The following is a 14186-nucleotide window of genomic DNA, read 5'->3' as shown; positions in this document are numbered from 1 at the left end:
ACGTCACCTACCTCGTTTTTGCCACGAGCCCACCCAGCTCATTTGCATAACATTGCAGACATGGAGGATGCAGCCAATCAGAGGGCGAGACGTCACTCGACCGAGCCCCCCTCAAGTTTTCAGTTTTAAGGTCCACTGGTGTTGTTTTCTTGTTAAGGTGGAACATGTGTTTTAAAAAATTTCTGACTTTTTAATAGTTAGATAGATAGATAGATAAATAGATAGATAAATAGATAGATAAATAGATGGATAGATGGATAGATGGATGGATGGATGGATGGATGGATGGATGGATGGACGGACGGACGGACGGACGGACGGACGGATAGATAGATAGATAGATAGATAGATAGAGGTGGAGACAGAGCAATATTTCCTGCTACAATGTAGCACATAATGAAGAAATTAGGAAAAATTCTTTAAAAAAATTAAATATAAACTCCAAGATTTTGATTCCCTCTCTGACCAAAATAAAATACAACATCTACTTGGAGAAAATAGGGTCATCGCCATAGAAGCTGCAGGATATGTCAGTGCATGTCACAGCCTAAGAGACAACCACAACAACAACACATAATAGATGTAACTCACACTCTGCCTTTTATTTACTCCTCTACTTCATGTTTTTTTTGTTTTGTTTTTACATTATCCTTTGATATTGCAATATATTGTTATTAATTGTTTTTTATTTGTTTTTTTTTGTTTTTTATTGACACAACAAACATTAATTACTTCTTTATTGTTTTCTACCATTTACATGCATGTTCTTTTTAAATATCTATATGTAATTTGTTTAATGAATTGTATATATGTATATATATGTTTTTGTTTTTATTTTGTTTTTTAAATTAATTATTTTAAACATAGAATAAAGGAAGAGGTCACTGCAAGCTGCAGTTGTTTCAATTAAATAGCAAACACATGACCAACATGCTGCATTGTTAATGCACTGTATAATGATGTAATGTATTTTGTCGTACCTATTGTTGCTGTCGTGATTCAATGTTGTCTCTATTTGTTGGATGCTTCTATTTGACCCTGTTTTGGCTAAGTCTCACTTGTAAAAGAGGTTTTAATCTCAATGTGACTTCCTAGTTAAATAAAGGTTATATATACTGTATATTGAAGGATAAATGGGATTAAAAAGGATTTTAAATTGTTGGGGTCCTCCTGAGAACAAGTCAATTATAAATAAAATAGTTTTCTATAAGACAGAATACCAATTAAGTTCACATTGCCATATAGTAACATTTATGTGCACTATATGAACCTACTAATGTTTGTGTGAGAGAAAGCAAAAACACACAGAAAGTCAGTCTCCTAGTATCAGTTATTGTGTCAACTCTTCCAATCTGACCATTGGACAAAAGTCTGTATAGGTGTGATAAGGAAAGATTAATTTGAGAAGTTAGGAACCCCTGGATTAAAATTTAAAAAATAACTTTAAACCTCTTTTTCTTTTGAAACATCAGAATGTAAATGTCTTTACTGAGAACAGAGCTCCATCTTGTGGTCAAACCACACACAGTGCAGTCTGATGGACGGCTGTGGAAATTGTGAAACACATGCTGTGCATTCCAATACCTATACTACCATACTATTAAGTATGCCAGAAAAAGATTTAGTATGTCCCAGTACATAGTCTGTCAAATACAGTACGCCAAAAATACCAGTCAGTATTGTATTCAAGTCCTGCATTCAAAATATTACTTTGCGTTTAAGTATAAGCTGCATTGTAATGTTGTTGCTAGTCTAGATGCAGCAATAGACTCAGTATACTACATGTATTTGGTGGTTTAATCAATAGTAATGCATCATATTTTATTAAAGTATCATATGTAAAGGCTCTGCATATCCACACAGGTGTTTTCACTCATTGATTGACGTCTCCCTGTGTTGTACTTGTTGGAAAGTTGTTCTAAGTGCATAGAGAGTTTGGTGAAGTTGTGTAATTACAGAGCACAGCTGCACTTAATTTACTCCTAATTAGAGGGGTCATTAAAAGACCTGTGTGGGTGTAAAGTAACCAAAGCTGTCAAATAAATGTAGCGCAGTAAAAAAGTACAATATTGCCTCTCAAATGTAGTGAAGTAGAAAGCAACATGAAATGGAAATACTCAAGTAAATGCAGGTACCTCAGAATTGCAATTGAGTATATGTACTTAGTTATTTTTCCACCACTGCATAGGACAAAGAAATAATAGAAGAAGGAGGGATGAGAAAAAAGAGTTTGTGTGAGATACTGACAAAGATTTCAGGTTTTACCAGTACTGTATATTTACTCAAGTACTGTACTTCAAATTTGAAGTACTCACTGAAATTTCTGAAGTTTACACTACATTTCGGAGGCAAATATTGTACTTTTTACTGCACTACATTTATTTGACAGCTTTGGTTACTTTACATATTAAAGGCTCTGGACACCCACACAGGTGTTCTAATGACTCCCAAGTCATAAGCTCCCAACACATATATATATATAGATTGTTAGGATGTAGCAGGCTCAGTTTTAAAGCTAGAGTGTCAGTAAGGAAGCTAAATAACGCTCCAAACTTGTGCTAATCGCTGGTGAGGAAAAACTGTCATGGCCATTTTCAAAGGGGTCCCTTGACCTCTGACCTCAAGATATGTGAATGAAAAATGGGTTCTATGGGTAGCCACGAGTCTCCCCTTTACAGACATGCCCACTTTATGATAATCACATGCAGTTTGGGGCAAGTCATAGTCAAGTCAGCACACTGACACACTGACAGCTGTTGTTGCCTGTTGGGCTGCAGTTTGCCATGTTATGATTTGAGAATATTTTTATGCTAAATGCAGTACCTGTGAGGGTTTCTGGACAATATCTGTCATTTTTTTTGTGTTGTTAATTGATTTCCAATAATAAACATGTACATATATTTGCATAAAGCAGCATATTTGCCCACTCCCATGTTGATAAGATTATTAAATACTTGACAAATCTCCCTTTAAGGTACATTTTGAACAGATAACTAATGTGTGATTATTTGCAATTAATATATATATGAACAATCATATGATTAATTGTGATTAAATATTATAATCGATTGACAGCCCTAATAAAAATATAATATTTATGCTACATTATCAGATAAGATAATATTTTATTAGTCCCAAAGCGGGGGAATTTGCAGTGTGACAGCTACAAAGAGGACAGCGCACCAACAAGAAGCATCAGTGAAGAAAAGCAAGATATCATAAATAAGTATAGCCTATGTAAACAGTAAAGATACTTCTACTCTACAGTTCAGAGGGAACATTTTTACTTTTTATTACATTTATCTGACGGCTACAGCATCGCTTACAGTTACCAGTTACTTTAGAGTTCATAGGCTACAAAACCGTTTTGTGTTGTGGTCTGTTTTATAAAATCTTTGATTTATTTGTTCAATGATTTTGAGGTTTGGACTGTTGGTGGGGCAAAATAAGTTGTGTGACTTAATTGTCAATGCAGCAATGCTTTTACTTGTAACAGAGTATTTTCACAGTGTGGTATTAGATTGATAGATAGATAGATAGATAGATAGATAGATAGATAGATAGATAGATAGATAGATAGATAGATAGATAGATAAATAGATAGATAGATAGATAGATAGATAGATAGATAGATAGATAGATAGATAGATAGATAGTAACTTTATTGATCCCGAGGGAAATTCAAGGATTAGCACTTTTATTTAAGTAAAAGGCCTGAATACTTCATCCACCACTGTCTCCAAATTAGTACTTAAACCACTGCTGCTTTTCTAAAAGCCTTGTGAAAGTGTGTGTTTATTTTATACCTAGTTTGTTTTATTATAGGTTAAACTACCCAGAAGTATATAAAGTAGTTAAAATCAGCTCCATCTTTAGCAGCTGTTACACCAGTATGCTTAGACATCAATGCATCAATAATTATAAACCAATAAAATGCTAATATATGATTCTGAAATGGGACATTCTGCATAATGAGTACTTTTTTAAGTAGTAATTTTGTACTTTTACAATTCAGCGTTGGAAGGTAACTAAGTACATTTACTCAAGTACTGTACTTAAGTAAAAGATTTTGCACTTTACTTGAGTATTTCCATTTTCTGCTACTTTATATTTCTACTCCACTACATTTCAGAGGGAAATATTGTACTTTTTACTTCACTCTAATTATTTGACAACATGAGTTACTTTGCAGATTCAGATTAATAATACAAAATATAAATTAACTAATAAATTATGATGTTTTATTATAGGTTAAGCTACCCAGAAGTATATAAAGTAGTAAAAATCAGCTCCATCTTTAGCAGCTGTTACACCAGTATGCTTAGACATCAATGCATCAATAATTATAAACCAATAAAATACTATATATGATTCTGCATAATGAGTACTTTTGGTAGTTTAAGTATATTTTGATTTCAATAATTTTGTACTTTTACTTAAGTAGCCTATTGTGGATGCATGACTTTTACCACTGTACACACTAGTATTGCTACTTTTACTTCAGTAAACTTCTTCCACTATTGTGTATTTTACAGTAAAATGTCTCCTTGAAGTCACAGCTGAAAAGTATCATCAAACTACTTTACTGTCTGACCCTGAATAGAAAATTATCACGCTAAATGTTTATTGTTAATGTGGGTTTCCGTGTTTCAGTGCCAAGAGTTGAATTCTAACTTAACGGAGCAAAACACACACAGTGAGGAGGAGGAGGAGGAAGAGGAGGAGGAGGAGGAGGAGGAGTGGAGAGCATGAGAGAGGGAGGGGAGATGAGAGGAGAGGAGAGGCGGGTGGTGGGAAGCCAGGAGGAAAAACATTAGCCCTCGTTTCTCCTCGTAGTTTGGAGACTTTCTTATTTCTCTCCAGGACGTTTGTTTTTGGCGACGCGCAGCTCAGCAGCAGCAGCAGCAGCAGGACTCACGGTAGGAAGACGCTGTTTATTGACCTTGGAGGCATCAAGGTGAAGTGGAGAATGTGGTTGACATGCTGAGATGGATTTATTTTGGGAGGGAGAAAAGGGAAGAGATGGAGGAGGAAGAAAGAAAGAAAGAAAGGCAGACAGGCGAACAGGAAGCTGTCGTGGATGTCTCCTCACTCTCTGTTTCTGAGTCCTCAAAAGTAACGGAAAGACTCAAAACACTGAGTTAAAGTAGAGAGAGAGGAGAGTTGGTATGTCTGGGTTGGGAAAGAGAAAAACCTCTTTCTTTTTCCCTCTAAATTCCAATCATGTGTGTATTTCCACAACAACAACACTACTATTACTTTTGTCTTATGTTGGTTTATCAGAGCTGTCGTCAAACTTCTCCAAAACTTCTTCTTTTTACCTAAACTTTCTTTTTAAATACAATCAAAGTGTGTTTGGTTGTTTTTGTGCAGGATTGTTCAAAACTTTGATGTCATGTCTTTGCTCAGAAATGAAGGTTGCAGTCTGTGGGGGTTTCCTAGGTGTAAATATGTGATGATACAGATTAATATCAGTAAACAGTGATGAGTCATTTCTACAGCATTGTGCAGCGGAAGGTGGTGAAGTATACTCATTCATATCCTGTATTAGTGGTGCGGATCATTTTCTATTCAGTGTCAGACAGTGAAGACAGTAAAGTAGTTTGATGATACTTTTCAGCTGTGACTTCAAGGAGACATTTGACTCTAAAATACACAATAGTGGAAGAAGTTTACTGAAGTAAAAGTAGCAATACCACTGTGTACAGTGGTAAAAGTCCTGCATCCACAATAGGCTACTTTAAGTAAAAGTACAAAATTATTTGCATCAAAATTAAACTACCAAAAGTACTCATTATGCAGAATGTCCCATTTCAGAATCATATACAGTATTTTACTGATTTATAATTATTGATGCATTGATGTCTAAGCATACTGGTGTAACAGCTGTTAAAGATGGAGCTGATTTTAACACATTATATACTTCTGGGTACCTATAATAAAACATTATAAATCATTAGTTGATTTATATTTTGTATTATTAATCTGAATCTGCAAAGTAACTCATGTTGTCAAATAATTAGAGTGAAGTAAAAAAGTACAATATTTCCCTCTGAAATGTAGTGGAGTATAAATATAAAGTAGCAGAAAATGGAAATAATCAAGTAAAGTGCAAAAAAATGTACTTGAGTACAGTACTTGTGTAAATGTACTTAGTTACTTTCCACCGCTGAACTTATGGGTGTATCAAAAAGGTCAGGAGCCCCTGAAACATCTGAAATAAGATGCACTTTAATTAGGGATGCACCGACACCGATACCGCATCAAATACTGACTCAAATAGCTGGATCGGGTATCGGTAACAATGGGGTCGATCTATTAAATTCAATTCTATGTTTATATATGATATACATTGTTTACTGGAATTTTAATTCCTGTTAATTTTGAAGATTTTTGTGTGTTATGTGTTTATTTAACAATGAATAACGATTCACTAAATGTAAATTTATTGGTAACATTTTGCTTTACAAAGTTATGAAAGCAATGTTTAAGTCAAGCCTGTTGTTGCCTTACACATAAAAGAATGATCCCATCACTTCCACACAGTGAGGCATACAGCTTATTAATTAAACACTGGTATCAGATCGGTACTTGGTATCGGCCGATACCCAAAGCCCAGGTATCGCTATCGGTATCGAGACTGAAAAAGTTGGATTGGTGCATCCCTAATTTTAATTAACGTTTGTTTTCTGTGCCTTTATAAAATCATCACTATTTGTGTGTGCTGCTGTGACATGTTGGCACTGTTTACACTGGTGTCAGGTTGTGTCTTCATAGAGTTTGAGTTTCTTTTTAAAGCCACCTGAAACATTACGTCTGCTTTTCTTCTTCTAGCTATATGTGTAACTTTTCACACCTTGTCATGCTTTATCTCTACGCACATCTCTGACGTCTCTCAACTTGATAGATATCTTAATTACAGAGAAAAGGAAACCTATCTGTTCTTATCTGTAAGCCTCAGTGGTTAGCACAATAGTCACACCATATTACCAGTACAGAGATTTAAGTACAGAGCCATAGTCAAAAACTGATGTTGGCATCTCCCTGAACATGACAAGATCAGGAATACTCTGTATATTTTGACTAATTCAAAATCCATGTCATTATTGCCATCGCCATCTTGTTTTTTTGCAACCAGAAGTGGCACGAGAGGATGGAGCTAAGTACAACCGAACGCTGAAGAAGACATTTTTTAGGCGACCAAAGTGTTATAATTAACTTTCATGAACTGAAAACACACTGTGAAAGGGTTTAAGATGTAAGACGAAAACATGGACAACTCCAAGACTGGACAACGTCGTGGTAGTGACCTGTCAATCACAAGGTAGCCACGCCCTAAAGCATACCCTGTTTTATGGTCTGTTTGACTCTAAATGGGACCATAATTTACTAAATGAACATCATGCTGTATTGAAGAAGACTTGAAACTAGCGATTGAGACCATAAACTCATGTTTACAATGTTTACTGAGGTAATAAATCAAGTGAGAAGTAGGCTCATTTTCTCATAGACTTCTATACAATCAATCTTTGTTCGGTAACCAGAGGAGTCGCCCCCTGCTGGCTGTTAGAAAGAATGCAAGTTTAAGGCACTTCAGCATTGGCTTCACTTTTCAGACCCGGAGGTTGCCCTCTGGTTCAACATCACGAGAGCTGACGGTCTCCGTTTTTCAGTAGTGATATATTATAGCTAAAAAAATAAAACTGAAATTGATTTACGTTCATTTTTATTCGTTTTTCATGCAGGCATGCATGCTATAATAACCCTGGTCTGTACCAAAGATGTCAACCAACCAACATCCATAACCGCTTATCCTATTCAGGGTCGCGGGGGTGCTGGAGCTGATCCCAGCTGACATTGGGCGAAGGTGGGGTACACCTTGGACAGGTCCCCAGCCTATCATAGAGCTGACACGTAGAGATAGACAACCATTCACACTTAGAGTTAACAATGAACCTAACCTACTCGCATTGGACTGTGGGAGGAAGCCGGAGAACCCGGAGAAATCTCCACGCTAACACGGGGAGTAACATGCAAACTCCACACAGAAGGGCCCCAAGCTGAGTTTGAACCTGCGACCCTCTTGCTGTGAAGCGACAACCCCAACCAACATATAAAAATACAAAAAAAGCAACAAAAATACAAGAAAACAGTAAATATTACAAACATAAATGAGATTAAAACTTAATAATGAGGAATGAATTTCGTCATGAATCGAAGTGTGTGCACAAGTTGAAAAAGCAGGAAGATGAAGCAAATTATTGTAGAGACAGACTGTTTATGTGCGTTACAGTTAGAAAAAGTTTGGTTAATAAGAAAGAAAATGCTGAGAGAAGTGAATTATAAACTTATGCATGATGACTGAAACTCAGCAGCTTCATCTAAACTGAACACAGACACTGACCAGAGGTGTGAAAGGGTCACGTAAGGTAAATCCTTGAATCTTATCTTGATCAATAACTTCCAGCCAGTGAACAAATGAATCTAACGCAGGTTAAAATCCTAGTTTGTGTGGCAGCTTAAAGGTCACTCGTTGTTAGACTGATGTGACGCCGTGTCTGAGTCTTTATGGTGCATAAAGGAGATTATTGAGTTTAAAAGGTCAATCAAAATGTCGGGGTTTTATCGGGTAAGATGAGAGGAGGAGTGGCTCTGTGGCCTGAGAGGTCAGGTGAATTATTCAGAGGTTGATTGTTCGGGTCTTTTGGTGCGGCGCTCGGGGCTCGACACTGTATTGTGCCCTTGTGTCATAACTGCATCTCACTTTCCCATTGTTGCTTTGTTAATGTTCATCGATGGTGGAGAAAGAGGTCTCAACAGGCGACATCTCTATTCATACGTACATCAGAGTCACAAATCAGTTTTTAATGTTCTCAAAAGGAAGAAAATACAAATATCCCCCCCAACCCAGTGGTGGTAGAATGATGCTTCTTTATTTCAGACATAAATCACAGAATAATTAGAGGGTTTGACTTATCCTGTGATCACACGTTCACGCAGTAATTCATTAATCAGTAACTCACAGGAACACGGTCAGTATGTTGGCTTCTGTTTGGTCATTCAGCCTTGTTGTCGGTTAGATCGAAGCTGATTCTGTGGTACGTTGTGAAGTACTCAAAACCTTTACTTAAGTAAAAGTACCAATACGACAATGTAATAATATTCAATTACAAGTAAAAGCATTCAAAAGTACACAAGCATCAAAAGGGAAAGTACTTGGGCCCTGATACGTTATCTGATATTACATCATTAGATTGCTGGAGGTCGTTTTAACTGCTTTATACACAGCTCAGTAGTTTAGCTATGTGGTTCTCAACCTAGGGGTCGGGGCCCCTCCAAAAGGTCGCCAGATAAATCTGAGAGGTCCTGAGATGATTAATAGCAGACTAACGAAGAAAATAAAATCTGTAGAAGTTGGTTATCAACTTTTTTTCCCCCAAAACTTTATTGACCAAAAATGTTTTGTAGCACCCTAAAACCCATACTGCATCAACAAAATGATGTTATTTGATCATGTTGTAGGTTCTGCTTGTAAATCTCTGCCAAACATAGAGAAAATAAATATATAAAGTCATATGATAGGCTAACCAGTAGGAGTAAAAAATGTGAACGTCACGTCACAGATTGTGTCCGTTTATATATGCCTATGTTTAGCCTTTAGGAGTAAATGAAGTTTTAAAAAAAAAAAAAAAAACTTTGGCACGCATGAAATAAACGTCATCTGGCATTTTGCTTGTGCCATACAAGTGCCCCAAAATGTAGTTTACAGTCTTTTTTCTTCTGTTTTACATGTGCAACTACAGTGATTGTGTGTTGGGCTATGAGCGCTGCAAAGACACAGGTGACCTACACTCAATATTGTGCCTGAACGCATCCTGAGCAGACAGACAGAGAAGCTGCTGCTCTGTTAAAGTGTTGTGTCTTCTGTGTAAAACACAGTGTAAGAGTGCTGAAACAACATGTTGACAGTTGGCCATTTAGCATCTTTGGGCTTTTCCATGTCATCATCTCAGCAGCAGTTAACATTTCACTCTGCAAACAGCTCCAACTGTTCAGACCTCCACCTCCACCACAGACCAAAGGCATTGAGCTTGGGAGGGTGAGTTTCAGTTGAGATGCGGTTGAACTGTGGGCAGGTGAATCCCAGAGCCCTCTGCAGAGTGAAACTTTTACTAGTTTCTGAACTTTACGTTCGCCTCAAATACATCTTTTTCTTTAGAGTAACAATACATGTATAAAAATAGTTTCTGTTTGCTTTAAATATCTGCAGCATCCTGTTGTTTAAATGTCCTTAAACACTGAGCATCCTTAAGGTGCCTTCACATGTTGACAGTGTTTTGTTTTTCTACAAAATGCTTTTTGAAAAATTTGACAAAATAATCCATCTTCTCAAATGCATCAGTGTTGTTTTAATATAAAGTAAAGCTGAAACGATTGGTTTGAAACATTAACATTTAATCAGCAACTACACACTGACAGCTGTTGTTGCCCGTTGGGCTTGAGTTTGCCATGTTATGATTTGAGCATATTTTTTTATACTAAATACCTGTGAGGGTTTCTGGACAATATTTGTCATTGTTTTGTGTTGTTAATTGATTTCCAGTAATAAATATATTCATACATTTGCATAAAGCAAACATATTTGCCCACTCCCATGTTGATAAAAGTATGATACACTGGACAAATCTCCCTTTAAGGTACACTTTGAACAGATACAAAATAAATGATTAATCGTGATTAACTATGGACAATCATGTGATTAATCGTGATTAAATATTTTAATCGACTGACAGCCCTAGTATTTCACCTTCCTTCTGAACTCACCTCTACATGTTCAATATAAGCTGCTTTGTATTTGTTAATCCTCATTTATCAAGTACTCACTTGCTGCTGTTTAGGGTACAGATTGGATTTCTCTCTTAGTTTTTTGATTTGCCACAAAAGAAGTGATCGCATATGATATCAGAATTTATTGTCCAAAAGGGTAAAGTATTCTGCAAGGAAGATACACTATATAAATGCACAAAAGGGATTTTGAACTTGTTACAACATCAGTAGCACAGTTTGGAGACCGTTGATGTCTTTTATTCAGCAATGTGTGTTTGAGTATGAACGTTTCATGTTGGTTTAAAATCATTGTCTCAGAATCCCTCTCAGTTGGCTCACAGCCTTGTTTTAATAGCATGCTGTACGTGCCCTTTTTTCCCAGAAGTTACTGTTTGTTGGCAATTAGCAAGAATTCGCTCTCACTGACACTTCCTGCAATTGTTCAGTCGCTGTGACAGATTTCTGGGCTGAAATCTGAAGGCAGATATGGTGAAACAACACAATTTTAAGGGTTTTGCAAAAGCAACAGTTGCAGGTGCAGGTCTGGTGGGAGGTCTGATTGTTAAGACCTTTCGCCGGATAGAAAATCAAAATATTCACCTTTTAGACAGTTAAAGTTTGGATCTAGTTGGCATTTCTGTTTTGATTCTGTGCTACTGTGCAATTTCCTCCCCTGCCTTCCTTTGTGGTATTAGTTGCGTTGGCCAACGATCTGAAGGATTCAGTAACAATACAGGATGTACTGTGGAATCCACAGAGAGGAGCTGACCGGGGAATTGTTGAAGGACTGACAAAATAATGATGAAGGAGAAGTCCGGGGCTGCAACTAACTAACAAATCATTTCATTATTGATTTATCTGCAGATTGTTTTCTTGATGAACTGACCAACGGTTTGGTCCGTAACAGTGATCATCACAGTGACATCATCAAACGTCTTGTTTTGAAATTCAAAGATATTTAGTTTACTACAATAACCATCAAAGTTGCCGTTAAAAAAGACTGAAATTATCAATTTATTATTAAAATAGTAGCAGATTAATCTTCTGTCGACCAACTAATCGATTAATTGACTGCTCGTTGTAGCTCTGCTTCGCTCTATAGGTGGCTTTATTGCTTAGTTGCTCTGTAAAATACAGTCTGGGCTGGCAGCTATTATTAGCTAGCAGCCTGATAAGACAAGTACCTGTTGAGAGAGATGCAACAGAAAATGTAGCCTGGTGGATTTTTGAAAGCTGAGCACTAGGACTTTGTATTTTAAGGTTTCTTCTGAGATTTATATAAAAACTTTAAAGTTGTTCACAGAACACAGTTTCATGAAAGCCCTGTCAGAGTTTGTGGATGCTTTATGGAGGAAGTCTTTCAGGCAACTTTCTGTGTTTCCTGTAATCATGAATGGATTATTGAACAGGCCTACTGGAAAACGGCTACAAAGAGACACAAAATGACTACAAAGACTCACAAAACAGCCACAAGAAGATGCAAAACAGCAACAAAGAGACACAAAAAGACTACAAAGTGACACGAAACGGCTACAAAGAGACGCAAAATGACTACAAAGAGTCACAAAACAACCACAAGGAGACGCTAGACAGCTACAAGAGACATAAAATGACCACAAGGAGACACAAAACGACTACAAAGAGACAGAAAACGACTACAAAGAGCCTCAAAATGACCACAAAGAGACGCAAAACAACCTCAAGGAGATGCAAAACTGCTAAAAAGAGACACGAAATGACCAGAAGGAGACGCAAAACAACTGCAAAGACATGCACCACAACCACAATGAAATGCAAAACAACTACAAAGAGAAGCTAGACAACCACAAAGGGTCGCAAAAAGACTACAAAGAGACACAAAACAACCACAAGGAGACACAAAAGTACTACAAAGAGACATAGACTACAAAGAGATGCAAAACAACTACAAAGAGACACAAGACAATCACAAGGAGACACAAACCAGCTACAAAGAGACACAAACCGACCACAAAGAGACACAAAACGGCTACAAAGAGACTCAAAATGTCCTCAAATAGACCCTAAACAACCACAAAGATGCATAATTACCACAAAGAGACACACGATGACTCGTATTTCAATCTGATTGTCTTGCTTGTATGTAGGAGGGGTGGGGGGCCTTAAACTGTACATGTTTGTGCTCAGGGGCCCATTGTCTCTGAATCCATCCATGCCATTAATGTTTGTAGCCTGAGAAACCCTTAAAGTTAACTTCAAGCTCTTTGTTTATTCTGAGAGCACATGAAGCCATGAAGAGCCTCTCCGCTGTAGCAACTCTGAGAAAGTTAGACTCCTCTCGTCTCGTCTTGGAAACACAAAAAAAGCAGCTAACTCTTTCTCCTCTACACACCTTTCTCTCCTCCTCCTCCTCTTGGAAATAGACCTCATTTATCCAGAGCTCTGTTTGCCATTAGACAAAACACACAAAGAGAGAGGAAACATGCTGAAAACGCAGCAGCTGTGCTCATTGGCTTATCTGTTACTGTAGGTCACTGTGTGATTGGCTGATCTATGGAAACTATTATGCAACAACTCCAATCTTTCCCCAGTTGTTTTAAGTATTTTTGGCCTTGGTAAAGTCACACAGTACATCCCTGTGAGAACTGTTTTTCTTTCTAGGAGAGGTGTGTTTCACATCATTGTACTGGTGTAGTTTTTGATAAGAGCAGTGGTTTGGACGTGCGTCAAGTTGGATTTAAGGTGGGGCTGGATGGACTACAGCATGTTTCAAGGTAGATAAAACAAATATATTCATAACGGTTGCTCTATTACGCTTAAGGATCAAATACGTTAGGCCCTTAAAGCTTCAATAGGCAACAAGCTTTTGGCATCATTGGGCAAAAATTAAATAATAACCTTACAGCGTATTGTAATTCAAGTGTTCTGAGAGAAAACAAGACTTCTGCACCTCCTCATGGCTTTGTTTTCAGGCTTTAAAGAATTTAGCCTTGAAGGAAAACCATCCTTTTAAAAAAATAACAACATACAAACACAAAAGGGCTCTTCAGCCAGTTGGATACACATCAGGCATCTGTCTGCACACACGCACACACACTCAGAGGAAAAGGTTGTTTCTTTCAGCTGCAAACAAGCGGTCAGTTTTGATAATAGACCGCACTGTTCAGTTTTAGAAACCAGAGATCACTAATCGGACAAGACACCCATTCATCTGTGTGACCTCTGACCTGTTGAGCCAGTCACAGGTGGCTGTGACACTAGGATACTGTTACCCACCTTTGTTTGCCTGGAATAGCATTAATTCCCGTGTTTGTTGCCTGCACTTTAAAAAGTAAAAGGTTGTGTGTGTTTGTGAGAAAATAAAAGCAGAGACAGAAAAG

At 37.2% G+C, this 14186-nt stretch overlaps 1 protein-coding gene across 1 annotated transcript in view; it reads left to right on the top strand.

The window, feature by feature from the left end:
* The first annotated feature begins 4734 nt into the window (after positions 1-4734).
* LOC141769588 (phospholipid-transporting ATPase ID-like) overlaps positions 4735-14186 on the top strand; it is a 50578-nt gene continuing 41126 nt past the window's right edge. The window contains exon 1 of the mRNA XM_074638817.1: positions 4735-4919. The gene's annotated coding sequence lies outside the window, so the exon portion shown is untranslated. The remainder of the gene's footprint in view (positions 4920-14186) is intronic.

Source organism: Sebastes fasciatus, chromosome 6, assembly GCF_043250625.1.
Source record: "Sebastes fasciatus isolate fSebFas1 chromosome 6, fSebFas1.pri, whole genome shotgun sequence".
NCBI classification, from domain to species: domain Eukaryota; kingdom Metazoa; phylum Chordata; class Actinopteri; order Perciformes; family Sebastidae; genus Sebastes; species Sebastes fasciatus.
This window is presented reverse-complemented; position numbering and strand designations above follow the sequence as displayed.